Source organism: Phascolarctos cinereus, unplaced genomic scaffold (assembly GCF_003287225.1).
Source record: "Phascolarctos cinereus isolate Bilbo 61053 unplaced genomic scaffold, phaCin_HiC Scaffold_5;HRSCAF=322, whole genome shotgun sequence".
Classification (NCBI taxonomy): Eukaryota; Metazoa; Chordata; class Mammalia; order Diprotodontia; family Phascolarctidae; genus Phascolarctos; species Phascolarctos cinereus.
In genome coordinates this window covers 15,939,423-15,963,974 of record NW_027555958.1, presented here as the reverse complement: position 1 = coordinate 15,963,974, position 24,552 = coordinate 15,939,423, and the positions used below count along the sequence as shown (strand labels likewise).

The 24,552-nt window shown below is 48.4% G+C and overlaps 1 protein-coding gene across 3 annotated transcripts in view; it reads left to right on the top strand.

The window, feature by feature from the left end:
* The first annotated feature begins 6,697 nt into the window (after positions 1 to 6,697).
* ST6GAL1 (ST6 beta-galactoside alpha-2,6-sialyltransferase 1) overlaps positions 6,698 to 24,552 on the top strand; it is a 122,219-nt gene continuing 104,364 nt past the window's right edge. For 2 of the 3 annotated variants that reach the window (XM_021005610.2, XM_021005612.2), the window contains exon 1: positions 6,699 to 6,876. The gene's annotated coding sequence lies outside the window, so the exon portion shown is untranslated. Of the gene's footprint in view, positions 6,877 to 24,552 lie in introns of all 3 variants that reach the window. The other variant, XM_021005607.2, reaches the window with a different exon arrangement.

The following is a 24,552-nucleotide window of genomic DNA, read 5'->3' as shown; positions in this document are numbered from 1 at the left end:
TCTTTTGCCATTTGGGTTAGGCTATTTTTTAAGGTGTTATTTTCTTCAGTATTTTTTGGATCTCCTTTAGCAAGCTGTTGACTAGTTTTTCATGATTTTCTTGCATCACTCTCATTTCTCCTCCCAGTTTTTCCTCTGCTTCTCTTACCTGCTTCTCAAAATCCTTTCTGAGCTCTTCTGTGGCCTGGGACCGATTCATATTTTTCTTGGAGCCTTTGGATGTAGGAGCTTTGACCTTGTTGTCTTCTTCTGGCTGTATGTTTTGATCTTCTTTGTCACCAAAGAAAGATTCTATGGTATGACTATTTTTGCTCAGTTTGCTCATGATCCCAGCCAATTGCTTGAGTTATAAATTCTTTGTTAAGGTAGGGGTCTGCTTCCAATGTGGAGAATGGACTGTTCCAAGCTTCAGGGGTTTTGTGCAGCCATTTTCAGAGATACTTCTAGGGACCTGTAAATTTTCTGTTCTTCCAAGGTGGTACAATCAAGGGTGAGGTGTTTACTCCTTTCCTGGACTCGGTGCTGGTCTATGAGTGACCACAAGCACTCTTTTTTTTTTTTTGCTAGGCAATGTGGTTAAGTGACTTGCCCAGGGTCACATGGCTAGTAAGTGTTATGAGTCTGAGGCCGGATTTGAACTTAGGTCCTCCTGAATCCATGGCCGGTGCTCTATCCACTGTGCCACCTCACTGCCCCACAAGCACTCTTTTCTGCCTTGGAACTGTGAGAAGGATTTCTTCTGCACTGCCACTACAAGCTCTACCACACCAGCACTCCTCCTCACCCTAGGACTGCCACCCAGAACTGTGACCCAGATCCAAGCTTGGGCAAAGTAAGAGATTCCTGCCTCAGCACTAGCAAAGAGATCCCTGCAATCTCTCTCTGATCAGCCACTGGATTCCCCCTCAGTCTGTGGGCTGGGAGCTCTGGAAAGAGCCGCCTCCCTGGGTGCTGGGACTGAGGCTGGGACCAAGCTTCTCTTTCACCACAGTCACAGACTTTTTCTACTGACCTTCTAAGTTGTCTTTGGTGTTTATGGGTTGAGAAGTCTGGAAACTGCCACAGCTTCCCTTGATTCAGTCCCCTGAGGCCTGCTCCAGGTTCACTGAGGCCTGGTTTTTGCCTGTGTGCCCACACTAAACTGTGTTCCTTTCCCAGCCATGTGTGATAGATCTTTCAATCAACCATCCAGGTTGTCTTGGGCTGGAGATTTGTTTCATTCTGTCTTTTTGTAGGTTCTGCTGCTGTAGAATTTGTTTAGAGCCACTTTTATAGGTATTTGGAGGGGTTTGGGGGAGAGCTCAAGCAAGTCACTGCTTTTACTCAGCTGTCTTGGTCCCCACATCTAACTATTCAATTCATTATAATACAACTTGTCAAAATTCAAATTTATGCAACTTTTTGTTTGCAAAAAAAGCATTTAAAATAAAAAGATGTTTTACAATTTAAAAATGTACAACCGAGAAGAGGTCTTAAATCATTGTTGGTATCTTTATAAAAATAAATAAATTAATCTAATAATAATTTCAAGTTTTTCCAACATGTGCCCTTCACAGCAGCCAGGCTAAGCAGGAACCAGAGTTCAGGTGTGTGAGCTGTACCTTAGCTTGCCCTGCCTCCTTTATTTGGAATAGCTACCTCATTCTTCTTGCCTATCCAGATCTTATCCATCCTCCAGGTATGAGCCAGCCTACCTCAGGAGGCAGCATATTACAGAGGGAAAAATACCGGATTTGAAGCCAAAGGACCAGGGTGCAAAGCCTGAGACATTGTTACTTCCTACAGCAGCTAGGTGGTGTAGTGGACAGAGCTATGGGCCTGGAGTCAGGAATACATGAGTTCAAATTCAGTCTTAGACACCTATTGTGTGTCCCTGGGCAAGTTGCTTAACCTCTGTTTGCTTTGGCTTCCTCATCTATAAAATGGGGATAATAAGAGTACCTACTTCAAAAGGTTGCCGTATAATCAAATGAGAGAATATTTGTAAAACAACCTGGTATATAGTAAGCACTATATAAATGCTTATTCCATTTCCCCCTCTTCCTACCTGTGTGACCTTAGACAAGTCACTCAGCCTGGAAGGTGGGAGCTCAATAGCCTCTTCTTTAAAATGAAGGGGTTGGACTAGATGGCTTCTGAGGCCTTCTGGGCTCTAAATCAAATATCTTGTGACCTCCACCTCAAGGTAGGTCCTCCTGGTTTTTTGTTTTTTTGCAAGGCAATCAGGGTTAAATGACTTGCCCAGGGTCACACAGCTAGTGTCAAGTGTCTGAGGTTGGATTTGAACTCAGGTCCTCTTGACTCTAGGACCCGTGCTCTTTCAGATAGTCCTCCTGTTCTTGCTTATATTTTTTTCTTGGAACTCCTACAACTTTAAAAATGTCCATGTCAGCATCTTGGTATCTTCCGTTGGATTCTATACTGGCTTGTACTCTTCTCTGGCTATTTCATGTTTGTGATGCAACTGGACCACAATGTCTCAAGGCAGAGGGACTGTGTCATCTAGCACAGGACTAGGCACAGCACAGTGGGTCAGTCCACGTCAGAGAGAAGAGGAGGAGGAAAACCCTCGAGTCTATGTCACAGGTGGATTGGAGAAGGAACAGGGGATGCATAATCTGGAGAAGAGAAGCGGAGGGTGGAGAACATGTCAGCTACGTTCAAATATCCGAAGTCTTGTTATGTGCCCTCGTTCTCTCCGGACCCAGATGGCAAAACTAGGAGCAAAGTGGAACTTGTGAAGAGACAATTCTGGCCTTGAGCACAGAACAACTTTCTAATGATTAGGGCTGTCCCCCAATAGAATGTGCTGCTTTCGGAAGCAATGAGTGCTCTCTCTTGGAGGTCCTGAAGCACTTGGTAGTTGGATGAATGAATGAAAAAAAGCATTTATTAAGCACTTTCTATGTGCCAGGCCCTGTGGCACAAAGCCAAGCAAACTAGGCTGGCCCTGCCCTCCAGGAGCTTACATTCAAATAGGAGATGAGAATACACAAAGGGGAGCTAGAGTTTGGAAATGACTGGGAATTCATGTAGCAGCCAGGTTTCAAATGTTGTAAGGTGAAAGTTCACTTGTTAGAGTGCAGGTGTTAGAGGTAGAGCATTAATTCCTGTCAGAAGTGAAGGAGGGCCAGAGTGGAGGTGGAAGTAGGTTAACATGAGCTTTCTCTTCGGGCTGTATTAGATGATCACTAAAGACCCTTCCAATTCTCATATCTGGCGACTGTTTGACCCATACAAACCAAGCTATACCTACACAAAAAGCTACACAAAGATAGTGTTGTCTGTCACTTGGCACAGTGCCTAGCACACAGTAGGTGCTTAAGAGAGGCTTGTTGATTTGACTTGCAACGCAAAGAACGCTGGATTTGGAACTAGAGAGCCACCCCTCGGTTTCCTTACCTGTAAAAAAAAAGGTTGCAAAAATGACCTTGAAAGACCCTCCCAGCTCTAAATCTGTGATCTTATGATTGTTTTCTGTCACACTGGACCTGTCTGGAAGCCTGAAAGGTTTGTCTTTTGGCCTGAGTTCTGGTTTGAGGGTTATGCGTCTCCACCTATTTCCTGGGAGTATTCCTTTTATGATTTTTTTTTTTAGGCAATTGGGGTTAAGTGACTTGCCCAGGGTCACACAGCTAGTAAGTGTCAAGTGTTTGGTCTGAGGCCAGATTTGAACTCAGGTACTTCTGACTTCAGGGCTGGTGCTCTATCCACTGTGCCACCTAGCTTCCCCTTTCCTGGGAGTATTCCTCAACTCGCTACTTGACCTTGTAAGTCTGCTTTATAGCACTCAGCAGGTGAGCCTGCTTGGAAATTGTAAGAGTCCATTTCAGAGATTTGGGAGGGCTTTCCAGAGTCTATTTTTACTTTTAAAAACAGCATTTTATTTTTTCCAATTTTATGTAAAGACAATTTTTAGCATTCATTTTTACAAGATTTTGAGTTCCAAATTTATCTCCCTCCCTCCCCTTTTCCTAAAACAGTAAGCAATTTGATATGGATTATATATGTGCAATCATGTAAAATATATTTCCATATTAGTCACAGTTGTGAAAGAAACAGACCAAAAGGGAAAAAAAGGGGAAAAAAAGTGAAAATAGTATGTATGCTTCAATCTGCATTTTCCATCGTGGGTCCTTTGTAATTGTCTTGGATCACTGCATCGTTGAGAAGAGCTAAGTTTACCAAAGTCAGCCACTGCACAACTTGGTTCTGCTCACTTCACTCAGCATCAGTTCATATAAATCTTTCCAGGTTTTTCTGAAGTTTGCCTGCTCATCATTTCTTGTTGAACAATAGTATTCCATTACATTCATGTAACACAGATTGTCCAGCCATTCCCCAACTGATGGGCATCCCCTCAATTTCCAAAGTTTTTTTGCCACCACAGAAAGAGCTGCTATACCTATTTTTACCTTCTCGTTTGGGTGCTATAGTGTGTGAGTGAGTGAGAGAGAGAGAGAGAGAGAGAGAGAGAGAGAGAGAGAGAGAGAGAGAGAGAGAGAGAGAGAGAGAGAGAGAGAGAGAGTGTCTGCGTGTGTACAATGTATAGAGAAAATGCAGCTAGACTGACTGGCATGGATCAAGGTTTAGGGGAGGGGAAGCAGTTGCATAGAGGATGACAGTTTTGAAACGCTGGGAGACAAGAGAACTGGGTTCAAATACTGCCTCAGACATTTACTCATTTACCGTGTGCTGATGGACAAGTGAACCATGGTACCGTGGAACCTCGAAGTAAGAGAATCGGGGATCGGGGCTCAAGTCCTGCCTCGTCACTTCCAACCTGTTTGACCTTGGGCAAACCGCTAGCCCTCCGTGCCCCGCTTCCTCATCTGTAAAATCAGGAGGTGCAACGGTCTTTGCAGTTCTGTCGTGGTCTGTGATACGATATGGCGCAAACGTGTGTATGGTTTCTAGGAGGCCAGGGACAGGGCTCTGGGATCCCAGGCGGAGCCTCCTCTCCTCTGGACCCCTCACTCTCCCTCACCTGTCATCTCGGGCTGTTCTTGCCCCCCCAATCCCACCCCCAGCCAATCCTGGTCCAAGCCCGGGCTGCGATCTGCCTTCTTTCCTCCGCTCTCCTCCAGGAGGCTACGGCCCGAAGCGCCCGCAGTGCCCAGGGAGAAGTACCTGGCCTCTGTGCCCGCCACAGTCTCAGCCTCCTCCTGGGGGAGTTCGGGGACTGCGGGCTGCAGGTATGGCTGTAGGAGGGGGCTGGGAGTGGGGGGCGGCGCAGGCTCGGCTTCTTTCCGGAGTGCCCCCCCCCGTTTCCTCCCCAGAGACAGACGAACAGCTCCCACGGTCCCAGGCGCTGATGCTGCGGGAGTAGGGTTGGGTGGGGTGAGGGCGGCTGGCGTGCTAAGCAAAGAAATCCTGAGGCAGACTGCCCCGCGAGCAGACAGACAGCTCCCCTTGCACCTTTGCGCGCACGCACACACGCACGCACACTCCCTTCTACATGGAGAGATGCTCTGGATCAGCTTTCATTTTCACCTGCCGCGTGACCCCCGCCCGTGACTGAGGAAGGGGAGGCTCCGGGTCTTTTGCAGCGGGATGGGGGCCTCGGTGGGGGCGAGGCGGCAGGGGCCAGACGCAGGGACTGCTGCTTAGGACCCCGGCCGGGCTCGTTGCTAGGAACCCGGTAGCCGGGGGCCAGAGCGGGCCAGGAGCGGCTCGGATTTAAACCCCCAGGCCTGCGGCTGGGCGCGGGGGGGAGGAGAAGGGGCCACACTCTGAACCCCCCACGGTCCCGCTTTTCCACTTAGCCCAGGCTCGGCCCTGGTCTCCTCGGTGGAGAGGAAGCGGGTGATGTGCCCCTGACCCTAAGAGGACAGAGACCCCACAGGGGAGGGGGAAGGCTCCAGGTTGAGGAAGGCACGGGGTTTGGGACTGCCGGGAGGCCTGCTGGGGGCTGGGGCTGGGGCTGGGGCAGGGGCAGGGGCAGGGGCAGGGGTGGGTGTCGGTGAAAGCCCGGGGCAGTTCCTCAGTGAGGCTGCGGAGGGAGACTGGTCACGTGACCTGCGGTCTCGGCACGTGCGCGGGCGGCCTTGGACTACTCCGGGAGCCCACCCCCACCCCATCCCTGGCCCACACCCACTTGAAAAGTGCGTTCTGAGCCAGTTACTGGCTGCGTGGGGCACCGGGCGCAGCTGCGTGCATGGAGCGGTGCAGGGGCCGGAAAAGTTACCCTCCAGCCTCTTCACAGGCAGGGACCCACGCTACTTGGGTGGGTAGCGGGGTAGGTAGGTAGCGCCTCTGTCGGGGGGCCCCCACCGGGATCATGTGAAGGTGGGGGTGCGACCCGGGGGGATTCCGGTGCTGGGGAAGGGCGGGGTGGGGGTGGAGCGGACGGAGCGCAGGCCCGGGGGGAAATGCGCCCCCTGCCCCCAGCTTCGGCCTCGGTCCTTCGGACAGCGGCCCTCCAGGAGGCCGAGGGGAGGGAGGGAGGAGAGCTGGGCGCCGGTGCCCGGCCCTCCCTCCGCCTCATTTGCATAACGGAGCGGGCGCTCTCCTCCCCGCCCGCCTCTCGCCCCTCCCCCCGTCTCTCTTTGTCTCTGTCTCTCCCTTGGTCTCTGCCCTGCTGTGCTCCCGGGCTCTCCCGGCCTTCCGTCCTCGCCTCTTGTATCCAGCGGCGCGGAGGGGAGCGGGGTCCGACCCCCGCAGGCCCGGCGTGGGGTGGGTGGGGATGGGGGTGGGGGAAGGGCCGGCCTGAGCCGGGCTCCGGCACCTCCGGCCGGCTCCGGAGCCGGCCCCTAACAAAGGGAAGCTCCCGGCCCCCAGCCTTGGAGCGGAGCGGGCCCGGGCCCGAGCCGAGGGCCCACGGGGGGGGGGTCTCGGAGCCGCCGCCGGAGCCGGCCCCGTCTGGATCGGCCAAGAGTGAGTATCCCGGGGAGCCCAGCCCCTCCGCGCCCCGCCCCGCCCCGTCCCTCCCCGCGTGGGGCGCAGATCGCGCGCTCTGGGGCGGGGGTCTGCGGGAGCGGCCTTTCCTTGGGGTCGGCATTGTCAGGGCTGGACTCGGAGGCGTCCGGCGTTTGAGCACCCGACCCGGCCCTGGGCGGCTGCTTGGAGGCTAGAGCCCCCTTTACTGGGCACTTAGCACGCGCAGAAGGGCTCTTCACAAATGCCTCTTGACTCGGCTTACCCCTCGGGGGTCAGCGGAGTCACAGAGGAGAGAGACCTGGGTGGCCTCCGCACGCGTGCATGCACGCTCACTACACCCACAACAAACGCACGTGTGCACCGTGCCAGGGCGCAGACAGGCATGCACCCCACCCAGGAAACACCCTGGCCCTCGGCGTGCTTGCTCTGACAACAATGCCCACCTCCCAACCCTCTCCCGTGTCCCCGGGGGTTCTTAGCACGCCGGCTCGGGTGGGGTTCTGGTCTAGGTGCAGTCCCGGAGCCTTTGTTTGAGACGAGGAGGCCACAGAGCCGAGGATGCGGCTTTGACGGGGTCAAGGCAAAAAAAAAAAAAAAAGAAATCTAGATAAATTTGCGTGGTCCAGGCTTCTTTCCCTGGCCCGACTCAGCCGGCCGGGAAGAGCAAAATAAAACAGCAGAAGGAAAAAAATCAGTAAAGAAGACCGTTGTGTTTTGCCGGGAAAGCCTTTCGAGTCTCCGGTGATCCTGGGAGACTCGAGGTTAGAGGCTTGGCCCAGAGCTTTTTCTGCGTCACGGGTGGTAGAACTGGGGAGAAGGGAGAAGACCAATCTCATCCTAACCCTTGATTGTTTTCTCATCTTGGAAATGCTGAACATCTGTTCAGTCTGGGATATTCCCAGAAAGTGGGAATGCTGGGCCAACGCAGAATCCCTCATTTGTTCTGCTCTGTGCACCCTCTGTCCAGCGTTGGAGAACAGGCTGAATGCGACCTACCTCCCTGTCTGGGGCACCGACCAGGGCTTGGCCCTGTTGGGAAGGTGGCATATTCAGTCCTAGCCTGCCCAATTCCAGGGAGCCTCAAGGTGAAAGGGTCCTGGATGCAAAGATGGTTCCTAGAGACCATCTAGTGCCTCCGAGAGGGGAAGTGACAGAATGACAGAATCATAAATGTAGACAGACCTCAGTGGGACCTTTGGGGCCATCTCATCAACCCTGTTATTTTCCAGGTGAGTTAAGAGGTCCTCCTGACCTAGGATCATAGATTAAGAGCTGGAAGGGGCTTTAGAGACCATCTGGTGATTACATTGGATTCCATTCTCCCCATTTTACTGAAGAGAAAACTGAGGTCCATAGATAGTCATTGGATCCTAAGTGTAGACAGATCTCAGTGGGACCTCATATGCCGTTTAATCCAACCCCTTTATTTTACAGATAAGGAAGTTGAGGCTCAGAGAGGTCATCTAGTCCAAGCTAGACAAAGAAATTTAGGCACAAGTGACTTGTCCAAAGTCATGCAGGTAGTAAATAAGAGAGCCAAGGTTCAACCCCAGTTCTTGTCTCCAAAACCCAAACCTCTTCCTGTGATCTATGCTCATAGAGGAAGTGAGTGACCAAGGTAGAATTAGAACTCATATTCTTGGATTCCAGAATCGATTTGGGAAGTTGGGAGTGAGATAATCTATTTTTCTGCAAAACATAAAATTAAAAGGAGATTTCAGAAGTGCCACTTTTGAGACCCCTCAGGTCATGGTCATTGGGCTGGCAGGATCTTGGGCATAGATACGTCTGTTTGCTGTCTGTTTGCTTGGAGAGCTCTTCCTTGAGTTACTTCAACATTATTAATAAGCGTGGGCTGAACTGAGCCAAAGTGACTTACTTGTCTGACATTACATAAGCGTTCAGTGGCAGAGAAAGCCTGGACTCCAGGCTCCCAGGTCTGGGCTCTTTGCCTTGTATGCCTGTGCTCGGGCTGGCAGGCTTCTGTGGCAAACCCAACATACTGTGGCCTGAGGCAGACGAGTCCAAACAAAGGCACTAATTCAAATGAGAAGCTGCACCCTCCTATTATCCACAATGAGAGGTTTAAGTCATTTGCGAAGGGGCCTTTTTTCCCAACCCTTCTCTCCATCCTCTTTTCTCTTGAGTAGATAGATGCTCCTTCCCCCTCCCCTTGCAGCCAGGATAGCTTTGTTTGAGGCTAAACGTCAGCTCCTTGCTGGGCAGAAAGTGTTTCCTAGTGGAGTATTCCAGAGCCAACTGCAGGAGGACAAAGAATTGTTTCTGTTGTGTATTCCATCTTGTTTCATTTGTAAAAGCATTAGAGATAGATAAGCAGGGTTGTAACTTTACAATCCTCCTATCAGTGTGTAAACTTCTGGAAGGCAGGGACTGCTTTATCTTTCATGTGTCGCTGTTGTGTTTAGGCGGTGTTGGCCATTTAGAGCTTAATAAATAATCATCCATCCATCCATCCATTATTGGAACTGACCTTACCAATCTTCTATTTCAGGGAATCTTTTTTTTTTTTGTATTATGTGCCTCTTTGACAATTAGTTGGTGAAGCCTAGCGACCCCTTCTCTAGATCATGTTTTTAAATGCATAAAATTGTGCATAGGATTACAAAGGGAATCAGGTATATAGAAACACAGTTCTTAAAATTATTTTCAAAGTAAAGTTCAAGGACCCAGGTTAAGATCCCCTGACAGTCCAACTCGTAATTTGACAGATGAGGAAACAAGCCCACAGAAGTCATAAAAGAGACACCAAGACCAGAGTTCAAACGTGGCTTCAGACTGTAACTGGCTGTGTGACCTTTGGGGAAGTCACCTGGCCTCTGTCTGCCTCAGTTTCCTCCTCTATAAAAATGGGGATGATAAAAGCGCCTATTTCCCAGGGTTGTTGTGAGGATCAAATAAGAGGATATTCGTGAAGTGCTTTGCAAGCCCTAAAGTGCTACAGAAATGCAACTATGACATTGATAGTGATGGTGGTGGCAGCATAGAGCGCTGACAGTGATGGCTTCCGAGTTAGGAGGAGATGGTTTTAAAAAATAGCTGGTTTCACATCCTACCTCTGACACATACTGGCTGTGTGACTATAAGAAAGTAAGTCGCTGAAACTCTCAGAACCTCGGTTTCCTCACCTGTAAAATGGAGATAATAGCAGCATTCCCTTCCACAGGGTTGTTGTCATGATTAAACCAGATAATGCTTATAAAGTGCTTTGCAAACCTTAAAGCTCAATGTTATTAAAGACTAATGCTATTCTTTTCATAGAATCATAAATTTCAATCTAGGGGGGACCTGGGGAGGTCATTTTATTCAATTTCCTTTTACCTATTAGGGAACAAAGGCCCAGGGGGTTTCAGTGACTTGACCAAGGTCACTCGGGGTGATAAGCATCAGGGGTATGGTTTGAACCCAGGTCCTGAGACTTTAGAGTCGGTACTCTTGCCATTGGGCCTGTCCAACCCCCTAATTTTCAGCTAAGGAAACTGAGGTCTGGCTGGAAGGGAACTTGGAGGTCGTTGAGTGCAATGCCTCCATTTTATAGGGGAAGTGATTTGCCTCAGGTCATAGCTAATATCCTGCTCCAAATCCAATGAGGACATTCTGCTTTCTGAAAGAGGATGCATTCCCCCCCCCCTTCTGAATATGTGCTTTTCCAAAGGGGCCAGCTTGCAAACGTTGACACTTGCCTCTCCTAATAGGTGGCTGGGCTGCTTGGCCTCCTTTACATTCCCTGGGGGCTATTTTTAAAGCTCAGTCCCTGTGAAGGTCACTTTGAGCTCATTCAGGGGCATGCCCTTTAAGTATAAAGCCTATTTTTGTTTTTCTTCACATTTCTGCCAACTCTTTGGAAGCCCAGGTGCCTGCTCTGCTTTTCCCACCCCCTCTACCCTGGGCCACCTGACCCCTCATGTGATGTGAAGCCGTTCAGTGAGCACTTTTCAGGGAAAGACCTTTCCTTCCTCCCTTCCTCCCTCCTCCCTTCCTGCCTTCCTTCCTCCCTCCCTTCCTACCTCTTTCCCCCTCACTCCCCCCTCTCTCCTTCCTTCCTTCCCTCCCTCTCTCCTTCCTTCCTTCCTATGTTCCTCCCCCTTCCTTCCCTCTACTTCCCTTCCTTTTTAAAATATTTTTATTTTCATTAAATATTTCTCAATTACATTAAAATTTTTTAACATTCATTTGAAAGAAATTTGAATTTCAGATTCTCTCCCTCCCCCACCTTTTGAGAAGGCAAGCAATATGAATTATGCAAAACGTATTTCTATATTAGCCATTTTGCAAAAGAAAACAGAAGAAAAAAGAAAAAAATATGCTTCAATCTGCCTTTAGTTTATCAGTTCTCACTCTTCTTGGGTCCTTTGGAATTGTCTCGGGTCTTGGTCTTGATCAGAGCAGCCGAGTCTTGCACAGTTGATCCTCCTCACACTGCTGCCGTTCACGTGTACAGTGTTCTCCTGGTTCTTCTGATCGCTTCACTTTGCGCCCCAGGCTTTCCTGAAACCGTCCTGCTCATCATTTCTCATGGCACAACAGTATTCCATCGCACTCACACACCACAGCTGGTTCAGGCGGTCCCCGATTGTCGGGCTTCAGGTGGAAGTATTTCTCATGCCTCCCTCCTGGCCGTTGAATTTGGAGGCTGTGTTACGGAGTGAGGTGTACAGGACTGGGAGTCAGGAGCCTGGAGATTTTATCCTGGCTATCTTACTGTAAGTGTCATAGCTCTAGAGCTGGAACCTCAGAGGCTGTGTAGTCCAAGTCCCATCCCTATTTCACAGATGGAGAAACTGAGACCCAGAGAAGGTATCTATAAGATCATAGATCTAGGATTGGGAATGACCTTGGAGTCCATCAAGTCCAATTTCCTAGTTTTACAGATGAGGAAACTGAGGCCCAGGGAGTTTAAGTGACTTGCCTAGGGTCACCCAGGTAGTAAGCATCAGAGGTAGGATTTGAACTCAGGTCTTCTGACTCTACAGCTGACTGGAGTTCAGTGGGTAGAAAGTAATGTCTCAGTTCCTCAATTTTCTCATCCAGAGAAATGGGGATAATCATTCTTGCTCTATCACAAAGGGGTGTGGGAAAGGGCCTTTGTAAGAAGTCAGGCTCAATCTAAACTTGACCTGTTATTCCTGGATAGGTCTTTCAGCATCAACAGAGGAAAGTCAGATGTTTCATAAATTCACTTTAGGTTAATAAAAAAGCATTCAACTTTGAAAGTTTCCTGACTTCCTAAGTCTCAGAGGTAGTCTGTTTTGTTCACAGGATCAGTTGGAAGGGGCCTTTGAGGGGGCTGTGCTTTTCACTATTTTCTTTTCTACCGGGGGCAAAGTCAAAAAGCACCTGTTAAGTACCGGCTAAGTGCCAAGCACTCTGTTAAGTGCTGGGGCTGCAAGGAAAGGCAAAGGCAGCGCCCGCCCCCAAGGAGCCCGAGGTCAGACAGGGGACTGACTGAACCAGCTGGAGATCATCGCAGTGGGAAGGCCCTAGCTTTAAGGAGAACAGGAAAAAGGCTTTTTACGAAAAGGAAGAGTTCATCTCCCTGGCATTGAGGGATTGTCATTTATCGGCATCAAAAGAACGCCCTTTTAAAAATCTACCCAGCAGTTATATAGCACCTACTCTGTGCCAGGCACTGTACATGCTTTACAAATGTCTGGGTAGTGGGTGCTATTATCCTTCCCATTTTACAGCTGAGGAAATTGAGGCGTCATATCTAAGGCAGAATTTGAACTCCAGTCTTCCATAATCCAAGGCTAACACTCTGTCTACTATGCCACCATCTATCTTAAAAAAAAATACATTTGATTGTAAAAAAGAAAAAAAATGTTGCAAGCAAAGTACAATTCGGTATAGACAGAAAAAGTCCTAGATTTTCAGCCAGAGGATCTGCTAGTTCCTGTCTGTGTGAACTTGGCCAGGTCAGTCAACTCCTTTAAGCCTCCTGAGATGCCTTCTCCATAAAATGAAAGGGTGGAAGCCCCTTCCAGCTGTGGAGTTGGGGCCTTTCTGTCGCTCCTAGCCTTGAGGGCGTGTGGCTGGTAGTGGGATCACCGAGCTGAGACATATGAACAGTAAATTTTAGTGATGTTTTTCCCCTACAAAATTATGAACGTTTCCCAGAACAGTTACATGAATTCATAGTTACACCGATGGTACGTTAATTTGCTTGCCTTCCTGCAGCCTCTCCAGCATTGACTATTCCTGTCCTTTATCATCTCTGCAAGTTTATGGGGTGTGAGGTGAGACCTGCGCTTTAATTTGCAGCAGTTTCACACTAGATCGTTGCTTGAATTTGAGCCTTTGAAAGTCGTTCACATCATTTGACAAGTGAGGGGATGGCTCTCCGGCTTCCTCAGTTAGGTTCATCCCTTCGGTATCTCAGAAAACATGTGTTTGTCAGGTATTTGAGACAAGCATTTTTTTCTTCTTTCGGCAGCTTTTCTTCTCCTTCCCAGTTGCATTGTTTTTGTTTATGCAAAAGTTTTTTACTCTTATATCCTTGAAATGGTCAATTTTGACTTGTGTGATTTCTCTCATCCTTTTCTTGGTTGTTAATTCTCCCCCTAGCCATACAGAGTTGAGAAAGGTAGCTCCTTCTGTTCTTTTCTAATTTGAAAAAATGCAATGCAGTTGTTAAATTTAGGCTACTTCTTGTGGTATATGGTATAAAATGCTGGTGTATGCTTATTTTCTGCCAAGCTGCTTTCCAGTTTTACCAGCAATTCTTGTTGCATGGAGAGTCCTTCTAGGAGTTAGTGTTCTGTTCTTATCTCCTTTACTTTTTTTTTTTTTTTGTGAGGTGATCGGGGTTAAGTGACTTGCTCAAGGACACACGGTGTTAAGTGTTCCTGAGACTGGATTTGAACTCAGGTCCTCCAGACTCCAAGGCCAGTGCTCTATTCACTGTTTTATCTCCTTTAAAAGAATTAAACAAAAATGTATACAGCGCCGACTCTATGCCTTTTACAGTGATATAGACCTTGAATTCACATTAACTGTACAGCGCACATATTCCTTTACCATGGGTTTTGAGCTTGGCGCGCGTAAGCACGGCAAAGAAAAATAGTCCTGCTTTGGTCTTACAGGAGGGGTGCTAGAGGACATTCTGTGAGTCCTGGAGACGTGTTGTGTCCTGTTGAGCTATTAATTCCTTTATTAATTCTGTCATTTATTCAGCATGCATTAGTTAAAGGCACTTGGGGTATAAATGAAATAGTACCTGCCCTGAAGGAGCTTACCATCTATTGGGGGTAAACAATATGTAAACAGCCAGAAAAGGGAGAATCATTTCTCAGTAATATCCTCATTTAATTATCTTTCTTTTGCCTCTCCTCTGCCTTCCACCCAGAAGATGAATCTCTGTATTTTATTTTAATCAGCATTGTTTCAAACAGTGGGTGAATGCAGCTGGCTCACTAGGTGGCACAGTGGATAAAGTGCCAGGCCTGGAGTCAGGAAGACCTGAGTTCAAATCCAGCCTTAGATACTTACTAGCTGTGTGTCCCTGAACAAGTCACTTAACCCAATTTGCCTCAGTTTCCTCATCTGTAAAATGAGCTGAAGAAGGAAATGGCAGACCACTCCGTGTCTTTGCCAAGAGATCCCCAAATGGGCTCACGAAGAATCAGACATGGCTGAAATGACTGAAGAGCAGCAGCCCATCTTTACCGCTTGAGACACAGCTCATCTTCCTGGCTTCTCTTTCTTGGATGAGGAGGGTGACCCTTAATATGACCCTTTGCAGGGTTTCTTTGTGCTACTGGAAGAGCTTTGGAATTGGGGGCTTGTAGGGACGTCAGGGACCACGTAGTGGGCTCCCTTCATTTTCAGATGAGGAAATGGTACCCAGACACAAATCATTCAGCAGAGACGTGCAGCAGCTGGTTAGCAGCAGACCCCAGATCTTACGTCCACAGCAGTGACAGGGTCATTCCTTGATAAACTCTCTCTGCTGAAAATGGGAGGTGAGTTAAGATGAGAACCAGTAGCAGGAAGCAGAAGGTCAGAGAGGAGTAGGCCTTCTTCACGTCGAAAATACCCCCATTTTTCATCCTCTCCCGGGCTAGCTCTGTGATCCTTGTGGGGCAGGAGGACCGGGCACGTCCTGTTTCAGCTTGATTCCTCCAGGTAGGAGGTTGGACCATGTTCCACAGCAGAATATTAAATAGATGGTAAGAACTTGCCTCTAGCTGCTCTCGTTCAAAGCCCAGCTCATGGACCACCTTCTACACGGAGCATTTCTTCTAGCTCCTAGTGCCCTTTGCCCACCAAATAGTCTCAGATCTGTTTTGTATAAATTCATATCTGTACGAGTCATCGACCCTAACTAGACTGTAAGCTCTTTGAGGGCAGGGCCTGTTGAGCTCATCTCTTTTGCTCACATCTTCACTTAAGGAGAATTACTTTGGCAGTGTTGTGTAGGATGGCCCGGAGTGAGTCAGGGAACTTAATTAAGAGGTTGTGGCAGTGATCTACGTGAGGGGTGGTGAGGGCTTGAACTTCAGTGGTAGCAGTAGGAGGACAGAGGAGGGGGGAAGGTGGGAAAATCAAGATGTGTCAGCTGATCGATAAGGTGAGGAACCAGGTTGTAGGCAGCACAGAGATGGAGGTGCCTTTGACAGAAACAGGGAAGTCTGGAAGAGGCAGGGGTTTCGGGAGAAAGATAACGAGGTCAGTTTTGGAGGTGTCAAATTTGGAGATGGGTCTGGGACATCGAGTTTGAAATGTCCAGTAGGCAAGTGGTGAGACCGTGCTGAAGCTCAGGAGAGAGACTGGGGCTGGGTATGTACATCTGGGAGTCGTCTGCTTAGAGATGGTAGTGGAGCCCATGGGAGCCGCTGAGGCAGAAGTGATCGATATCAAAAACAAAGGCCGTCAACAACACTTCTAAAATTTTAAAAAATAGATAAAAGGCGTGTTTGTTGGCTAGAAAAAGAGAAATCATTGCAAACATAGTAACGCTCGCTGATTGATGGGAAATGTAGGCTTTTCCATGAGGAACAGAAGAGGTGGTTGATAGAAGTCGTGAGTACTAGGTAATAGGCTGGTAAGGAACCCAGCAGAATTCACCAATATTGGGGAGAGTTGTGCCCTGCACAGTCATTCTCAGGGGGATATTTAAATAGGAAGAATAGCTGTGGCTCAGAAAACTTCCCTTTGGGAATTTATTTCTGAAACTTTTAGTAAAAAAAAGAAAAACACAAACAACTCCTATAAAGCAGTGGTTTTATATCGACACCTACCTTTGTCACTGACTTACCTGTGTGACCTTTGGCAAATCACTTAACACCTCTGGGTTTCCTTATCTGTAAAATGAGGGGGTTGGAGTTAAAGATCCCTAAGGGCTTTTTAAGCTGTAACATTTCAACGCTTGATTTGACCCTGTCATGGTTGCTAGGTAGGAATTTCTCATTTTTAAGTAAAACAGGAGAGCTGGTTGGTTTCCTTAATTTAAGCCTTTCCCTAAGCCAATGTCTAAGAATGCCATGGTTTCATTTCCTGCATCACAGGAACGAGTATAATTGACTGTGGCCGTTCAGCCATTTCTTGAGTAGCTCCAATCAGGGGGAGCTCACTACCTCTGGAGGTGGCCCATTCTAACCTTGGACAGCTCTGATTGTCAGGAAACCGAGGTTATCAGTCCAGTTCTGGCTCTGCCTTTGTGTGGGGGTAAGTCACTTCACATCTCTGGGCCTTAACTCTCTCTTTGGTAGAATTTCTGGGAGATAAGAATACTTAGCCTAGCTCCTCCCCGCTCCTTCTCTCCCACCTTCATGTGGTTAAGGATCAGTGGTGCTGGCTGTGGCAGCGACCTTTCAAAACCGTCAAGTGTTACGTGGTTCTTTTTGCTATTATTCTACATTTGGCATCGGGGTAGAAATGGGGGGAAGTGGCTGCATTTGGAGTCAGGATCCCTGACTGAGGGATCTAAGCTTTGGAGTTCAGCCAGAGCAGTATTGTGACCTTGGACAAGTCATGCTGGGCTCTTCCCGAGCACTCACCCTCCCCAGCTAATCTGTCTTCACATCTCTTCCTTGTATCCCCTTCTGAGGCTGGGGCACATCAGAAGTGCACAATACATACCTGTGGACCAACTGACTTTACCTCAGTTTACTTTGTGGAAAAAGGTTGTTGTTTTGATTTGCAGTCGTATCTAATTTTCTGTGATCCCATTTGGGGTTTTCTTGGCAAAGATACTGGAGCGATTTGCTATTTCCTTCCCTAGCTCATTTTACAGATGAGGAAACTGAGGCGAACAAGGTTAAGTGACTTGCCTATTGGCACACAGCTAGTAAGTGCCTGAGGTGGGATTTGAACTCAGGAAATTGAGTCTTCTGGACTCTAGCTGACCTTTGTAAGAAGAGGGAGTTCAGCTAGGTCAGGGGTGTCAAACTCAAATAGAAATGGGGGTCACTCAAATACATAGCAATCCTTTTGGGCCTTGTATCACTTAGAAAACCACATATTAACGTTATCTATGTTCTACTCTGCTTTTTATTTATTTTGTTAAATATTTCCCAATTAATGCCCATGTTTGCTGGCCTCTGGAGAAGCTGACCTCTAAGAGCAAGCTCCCTGAGGGCGGACTTTGTTTTTGTCCCTTTTCTATCACCAGCATAGAGCCAGGCACATGGTAGGTGCTTGCTGCTTCTTGCTGACTTAAGGCTTTTCTACCTGTAATTCCTACAGTTATTAGGCAGAGAGCAGCAGGTTCTTGTTTTTATACAAGTCCAGAGTTCAGTGTGGAAGGAGCAGGGTTTCCTCGAAACTTGTAAGGAGTACACTTTGTAACGTACGTATGTAGTTCCCATGGTACTGGTCATAATACTCATTGGCATTTCGATGAAGGCTGGGTAGTGCAGTGGAAAGAGCAGTGGGCTCGGAATGAAAACATCTGGCCATACAGCCTTGGGCAAGACACGGAGCCTCGCATGACGTGCCTCTCTAGAATCAAGGTTTGCACTGTGTGATCTGAGGGTGGTGGCAAGGTCACGGGACGTCTGGTAAGGAGGCAGCTGAACTTGTTTGTTGGAAGAGGGGAAAGGAGCCAGTGAAGGGGGTGATTGAAGAAGAAGGACAATAGGAGTGCTTGATAAAGCAAGATGCCAGAGCAGATGAAAGGGTGAGATAAGTGTTGCCTGGGCAAGGTGAGGGAATTCACTTTGGCAAGGAGGAGGGCGCCTCATCATCTCAGATGGGAATAAGGGGATTTGGAGACTGAGGCTCTGAGTAAGAATCCCACTTCTACCACTTACTGCTTGTGTGACCTGGGGCAAGTGACTTCATCGTTCTGGGCCTCAGTTTCCTCTTCTGCAAAATGAAGGAAATGCGCTGGCCGACCCCTTGATATTCTTTTTATTTCTAAATCTATGATCCCAGAGGTCCCTGCTGGCTTCGATAATGTGTGTTCCAGAGTTCCTCCTAGCTGTGAGATGCCCGGATCTATGTTCTATCTGTTTCCTAAGGTCCTTCAGCTGTGACATTTTCTATTCTTTGTCCTAAGGTCTCTTTCTACCTGTGACATTCAGTATCCTAAGGTCTCACCTCCTCTGCAGTCCGTGTTTTAAGATCCCTTCCAGCTCTGACATTTGGGGTGCTGAGTCCTTTCAGGTAGGACATTCTACAATCGATCCCAGCATTCTCTGTTGTAAGACCCTTGGCTAGCTCTGACATCCTCTGTTCTGAGGTAGCAGCCTGCTCTCCTAAACTGTTCCAGAGTCCCTTCTGGCTCTAATTTTCTGTGGTTCTGAAGTGTTCTTTACGGTTATAGGAGCCCACAGGAGCCCACTGGAGCCCCACTGCATTACCCTCTTTCTGCCCAATCATCCAAAAGACATGTTTTGTGCTAGTACACCCCCTTCTCTCAGGACCATCTGGGACTTGTCCGCTTGGGCAGTCCATACCACGCAGAAGCTTGTTGACGGTTTTTCAAGCCAGACTCCCTCCCAGCCAGTCAAGAGGCTGTCAACCTGCTGGCAGGCATGTGTTCCGCCCACATTCCAACAAAAACACCATCTTAACCACTGTCTTCTCCTCCCCAGTGATGGAAGGGCGATGGTAGTGTGAATGCCTCATAAAATAATGACTCCTCTTTCTATAGAAGGCACACAAAGGCCTTTCCTCTCAATAGCCCTGTGAGGATGATTGTAGCTATTCTGTGGTTGAGGAAAGCGGAACCTCTGGCCAGGAAAATGGGCCGAGTCTACAAAGGTGAGATCGACTAGGGATAAAGGTAGTCTTCTGCTTGGGTTCAAGAAATTAACTTCCTGGGGCAGGTAGATGGTGCAGCGGGTAGAACACCGGCCCTGGAGTCAGAAGGACCTGAGTTCAAATCTGACCTCAGACACATAGCACTCACTAGCTGTGTGACCCTGGGTAAGTCATTGCCTCGCAAAAAAAAAACCAAACACAAACAAACCAAGAAATTAGCTTCACAAGTACAAGATGGGCGAGACAAAAGTTGGTCTGAAAAACTGATCTAGGGGCTGTAGTCATGTGCCAGCACTGTCCTGGCAGCTCCCAAGGTTGCGTTTGTGGCATCGTCGTGTTGAGATGCAAGCTGCTGACCTTGATGAGGATGCTGCCGTACCAAAGGCCAGCCTTGTCTAGACTGTTGCGTCGAGTTCTGGGTGTTACGTCGGAGGGAGGGTGTTGACAGATTTTAGCAGATCTCGGAGCTGGGAGGGAACCTTCCAAGTCATCTGGTCCAGCCTCCCTGGGGGCCTGAGAGGTGAAGTGCTCTGCCCAGGGTCACACAGGGAGTGGGTGAGAGAGGCAGGATTTGAACCCAGCTCCTTTGACGCCAAAGCCACTGCTGTCCCCACTGTACCAAGATTGGAAACTATGACTTGGAAGGATCGTCTGAAGCATCCGCTGATGGTCTTCTTTTTCTCCTTTGGAAAAGAAGGCTGATGGAGTATGGGATAACTGACTGAGTATTTGCAGGGCTGTCATGAGGAGCAAGGTTAAATTTATTCAGCTTGGCTGCAGGAAAATGAGAAATGGTTTTCCATCGTAGGGGGGAAGATATAAGGGAAAAACCCATTAATAGTCAGAGTCCAGAACGGGCGGCTGCCTATGGAAGTGATGCGTGCCGGTGCCCCGGAAATCTTCTGGCAGCAGAGGGAGACTAGTTATCAGGCTGTTGGATCAGGGATTTCTGCCCAGGCTTAGGTTAATTTCTGAGGGCCCCTCCAGCTCAGAAATCCTACATTCCTGTGGGAATCAAGAAAAAGAAGTATGGAAGAGGGATTCGATCCCCCCCTCCCCACCTCCCGAAAAAGACAACCTGCCGTGGTGCAGAAAAGGCATTGGAATGGAATTCTCGGATCCCAGGGCCTGTCCCTGTGTCTGTCGATAGATGGTATGCTCCCTGAGGGCGGGGACTGCTTCTCTTTGTGTACCCAGCCCTTAGCAGGGCACCTGGCACAGAGCAAGCCTTTAATAGATGCTGGCTGTTTGCTTCTGTTCCCTGGGGTTTAGCTGCTTTCTCTCTGTATTGCATTATGGTGACGGCTCCAGGCTCCTCCATTTGCTGTGCTCTGGGCAGTCTGATGCTCTGATTGCCAGGCCACCGGGCGATAATACTAGCCGAGAGAGGCAGCGTTCTGTGATGGCTACAGCGTTGGATTTGGGGCCGGAGAGACCTGGATTGGAATCTCTCCTCCCACGCTTGTCAGCTGCGTGGCCCTGGGCAAGACACTGTGCCTCACTTTCCTTACCTGTGAAATGGGGATAATAATAGTCCCTTACCTCCCAGGGTTGTTGTGAGGATCCAGTAAGATAAGGATTGTGAAGGGCTTATCATAGTGCCTGACACATGCTATGTAGCTGTTAGGTATTATGATTATTTTGTGATTCCACGTGTTAGGTCCATACTATTTGTGGTGGGGTTGGGTGTGCTTGTGGGACTGCAAGTGTAAGAACTGGTTGATTTGTGGCATAGCCAGGGAAACGTAGAGGCACATCCTTTGAGAGCCACTGGGTTTGTGGGAAGGGACTCCCTGGGGTGCTAGGCCTGATTCTGCTGCTGATTTGCTGTGTGTGAACTTCCCTTTACTCACTTGCAAAATGGTGATAACAGTACTTGGAGACTTCTTGCGTTTTGTTATGTGAGCTGAGAAAGTGCTTTGGAAAGCATCAAACCCCGAGATGTGAGGGGTCAGACTTATTGACGTAGCCCTCACTCTCCTAGAGGTTCACAGGCAGCTGTAAAAGCACCCGCAGAGCCGGCTGTCCGCATGTCAGAACAAATAAACCAGTCTACAAAGAAGAGCCAGATGGGGTGGGGTGGGGGAGGTAGAGGAGGGTGAGTCAGTCTTAGCCCTTTTCATGAGGAGGTGGAAATCCCCACCCAACGGTCTGGCTGGAGGAAGGGAGAGTTCCAGGAGATGAGGGCGGGAGGATGGCCTAGTGAGTGATGACAGGGAGGGAGAGGCAGGCCAGGTTGGAGGAGAGAAAGTGAAATTCGCAGGGAGACGCAGGAATGCCAGCCCTCCCTTCCTTGAAGGGCAGTGTTCTGCTCTCTTGCTGGATTCGTGCCTCTCCCTCCCTCACCTGGGAATGATTCCTGCCTGACCTGGGCTGGAGGCCCAAAGATTCCCCCCCCCTCCTTTACCCTCCTTGTTGATGAAAAAGATTGGGAGAGTTACCCAATTCTTCCCGTCAGATCATCCTGTCCTGAATCTCCTTCATGCTGGTTACCATGGGTACAACTGGTTAATCAAAAAAACTATATATTGGCACTAATAAAATAATGATACTATTTTATTGATACTTTTGGTTTTCTATAGCTGTGTGGCCCTGGCATTTTGTGCCTCAGTTTCCTCATCTGTAAAATGAGGGGGTTGGACTTGATGGTTCCTTTCAGTCCTAAGTCTTTGCTTTTGTGGTTATTTGACCTCTGTTGGCCTCCGTTTCCTCATCTGTAAAAACGAAGGGGTGGATTAGCTTACCTTTAAGGTTCTTTCAGCTCTAAATCTGATCTATGAGCCAATAAACTCTACTCCCTTCACCCTACCCGTGGTATCTGCCCTTAAAAAATATTTAAATATAACCATTTGATGTAGGTATTTGCCTGATAAAACATGCAATAAATATTTCACAGTTTCCAATTTCCTGACAGAGAGGAAGGCAGTGTGTTTTAACGGCAGTCCCCTGGGACCAACTCCAGCCATCATGCTTGAGCAGATGGCCATCCGCTTTGACTGCTGCCTTCTTGCGTTTATTGGCACCCCGGGGCCTTCTGCCCTCTTGGTTCTATTTGCTTCCCTCTATATCCGTCCGCCGGGGACTTCCACATTGTTGCATGCAGGCCTTCATATTTATGGTTTCTTATCACACAATGAGGGCGGATCATAGAGGAATGTAGATTTTATTTGTGTTTCCATTTTTATTGGTATTTTTTATTTTCACATGGCCATCGTTTCTATGTGTCCCCCACCCTCTTACCTCCCCAGAGTGCCAGCCCTTGTAACAAAGAATAATCGAAAGGGGAAGGATGACCAGGGAGGGAAATCGGTTCAGCAGAGCTCACTAGCGCATCGGCGAAGTCTCACCCGTATATTCATAGCCCCCAACTTGTGCAGAGAAAAGAGGGAGGTGGATTTTCTTCTCTTCTTTCAGATCAAGCTTGAGGAGCAGAGATCTCAGAGCGGGAAGCGACCTTCGAGGTCGTTGATGCCAACACTTTGATTTCATATTGGAGGAAACCGAGGCTGTGATTTGTTCAGTCATTCTCACATCTCTCAGCATCTTCATTTCTCGGTTTTTGCTACCACAAAAAACATTGCTATAAATAGTTGCTTATAGATGCGACTTTCCGTTCTTCATCTGGTTTCTAAAGATCAGAGAGTTTGAAGAGTTTAGTGACAATTCCATATTTTTTACCCAGACTGGTTAGACAAAGGTAGAATGCTGCTGACCTTATGGTAATGGTGACGTTCCTGTCTTCCCACAGCCTCTCTATTGTGGACTTTCTCTGTCTTTTAGGAGCTTTGCCAATTTGAATTTAAGGGGTATGAGGTGAAATCTCAGAATTGTTTTCATTAATATTTTTCTTATTTGGAATTTGGAGCATTTTGGGGGGGTTACTTGTATCTGCTTCCATCCTCTCTTTCTTTTATGTTTTTCAGAACTATTGTAATTATAGTTATTTTTGTGTATATGTATGTAGCTGCATGCAAATATGCACATGCGCGCGCGCACACACACACACACACGCACACACACACACACAGAGTTAGTGGATAGTCTTCTGTACTCCTCAAGGGAACATGAAACTTTCCCTTCAGCGTATTCCAACTTACCGTGATAACATGAGCTGTCTATTAGGAGAAACTAGTGGAAGGTACTCTGGGGGAGTGGAAGGAGCGCTAACAACAGGCACTTTGCATGAGAAATTCTTGGTTGTCAGTCAGGGCCTACAAGAGAGTGAGTTTCAAGTGTGTTTAAGGTCCTCTAGTCAAAATGTCTCGCTTTGTAGATGAATGAGCGTTACCTTCATTTAAATGTAATTGGTTTCTCTTATAATCCTGTGTATTTGATAACAGGAGTCCATACGTAAGCCCCACCAGACTGATGCCCAAGGGGTCCATGACCCCCAAACGCTTAAGAACCCTTGTCATCCGATGTCCTGGTATCTGTCTCATCTCCACTGGAAGGACCACTTCCTCCATCCAGTCTCTTCTGTCCCTCCCCTGTACTTTTAGAACAGCTTCCTCACTTTCTTGCTTCTGGTCTGTCTTCCCCTTCCAATCTATGCTTGGTAGAGCTGCCCAATGAACAGGGCTAGTCACGTCATTCCTCTACTCAAAAATCTTGTGATTCTCTGTTGCTTCTGGGATAAAACCTCAACTTGTTAGCCTGGTGCTTGGGGTTAATCAGTCAACCAGTGGGCATTTATTAAGCCAGTACTGTGTGCTGGCACTGGGGCGCAGGGAGAAAAAGTGAGATGGTCCCTAATCTCAAGGCTAGCTCAAGATGAGAGAAGGGAAGTTTTTGGAAGCTTAGGTGGGATGGTCTTCAGGCAGCTGTGGGGTGAGAAAGTGGAGGATAGGTCATTGCCGGCGCCTGAGACTAGGCCTCCAGGGGCGGACTTGGTACTCTCAGCTGCACCAACCTGCCATCAGTCCTAGTTGGCGTGGGAGATGCCGCAACGAGGGCCATTTGTTTTTCAGGGAGGGGGCAAGTTTTTATTCTGGTCAGCCTGGTTGTTTCCCCATTTCTGACGTTCCTCGAAGGAGACGCTGTTGGTTGACAAATTGAATGTGTGGTGCCCGGACATTTCCCGCGAGGTCAGCTAGAAGACTCGTGTCCAGAGTGGAGACAGCCTGCCCCAAGTGAGCTGAAGGGTCACCGAGATGCCTCTGCCCTCAAACGCCGACGTGTCGAACTGTCGGCTTTGTACTGTTCGTTAGTGTGTGTGTGTGGTGTGTGTGTATGTGTGCGTGTGTGCGTGCCTTCTGTGCCCCAGAAAAGCAGTTGGCTTGAGGAGGAGGGCAGAGTCTTAACTCGACATTTCTTTTAACCCCTAGTGCCTTGCGTTTGGCACTGATCCTAACCCTAGCACTAGAAGGGTGTCTGATCCAAACCTCTCATTTTACCGAGGAGGAGACCAAGGTCCAGCGAGCTGGTGTGGCTTACGGGCCCACAGAGCGA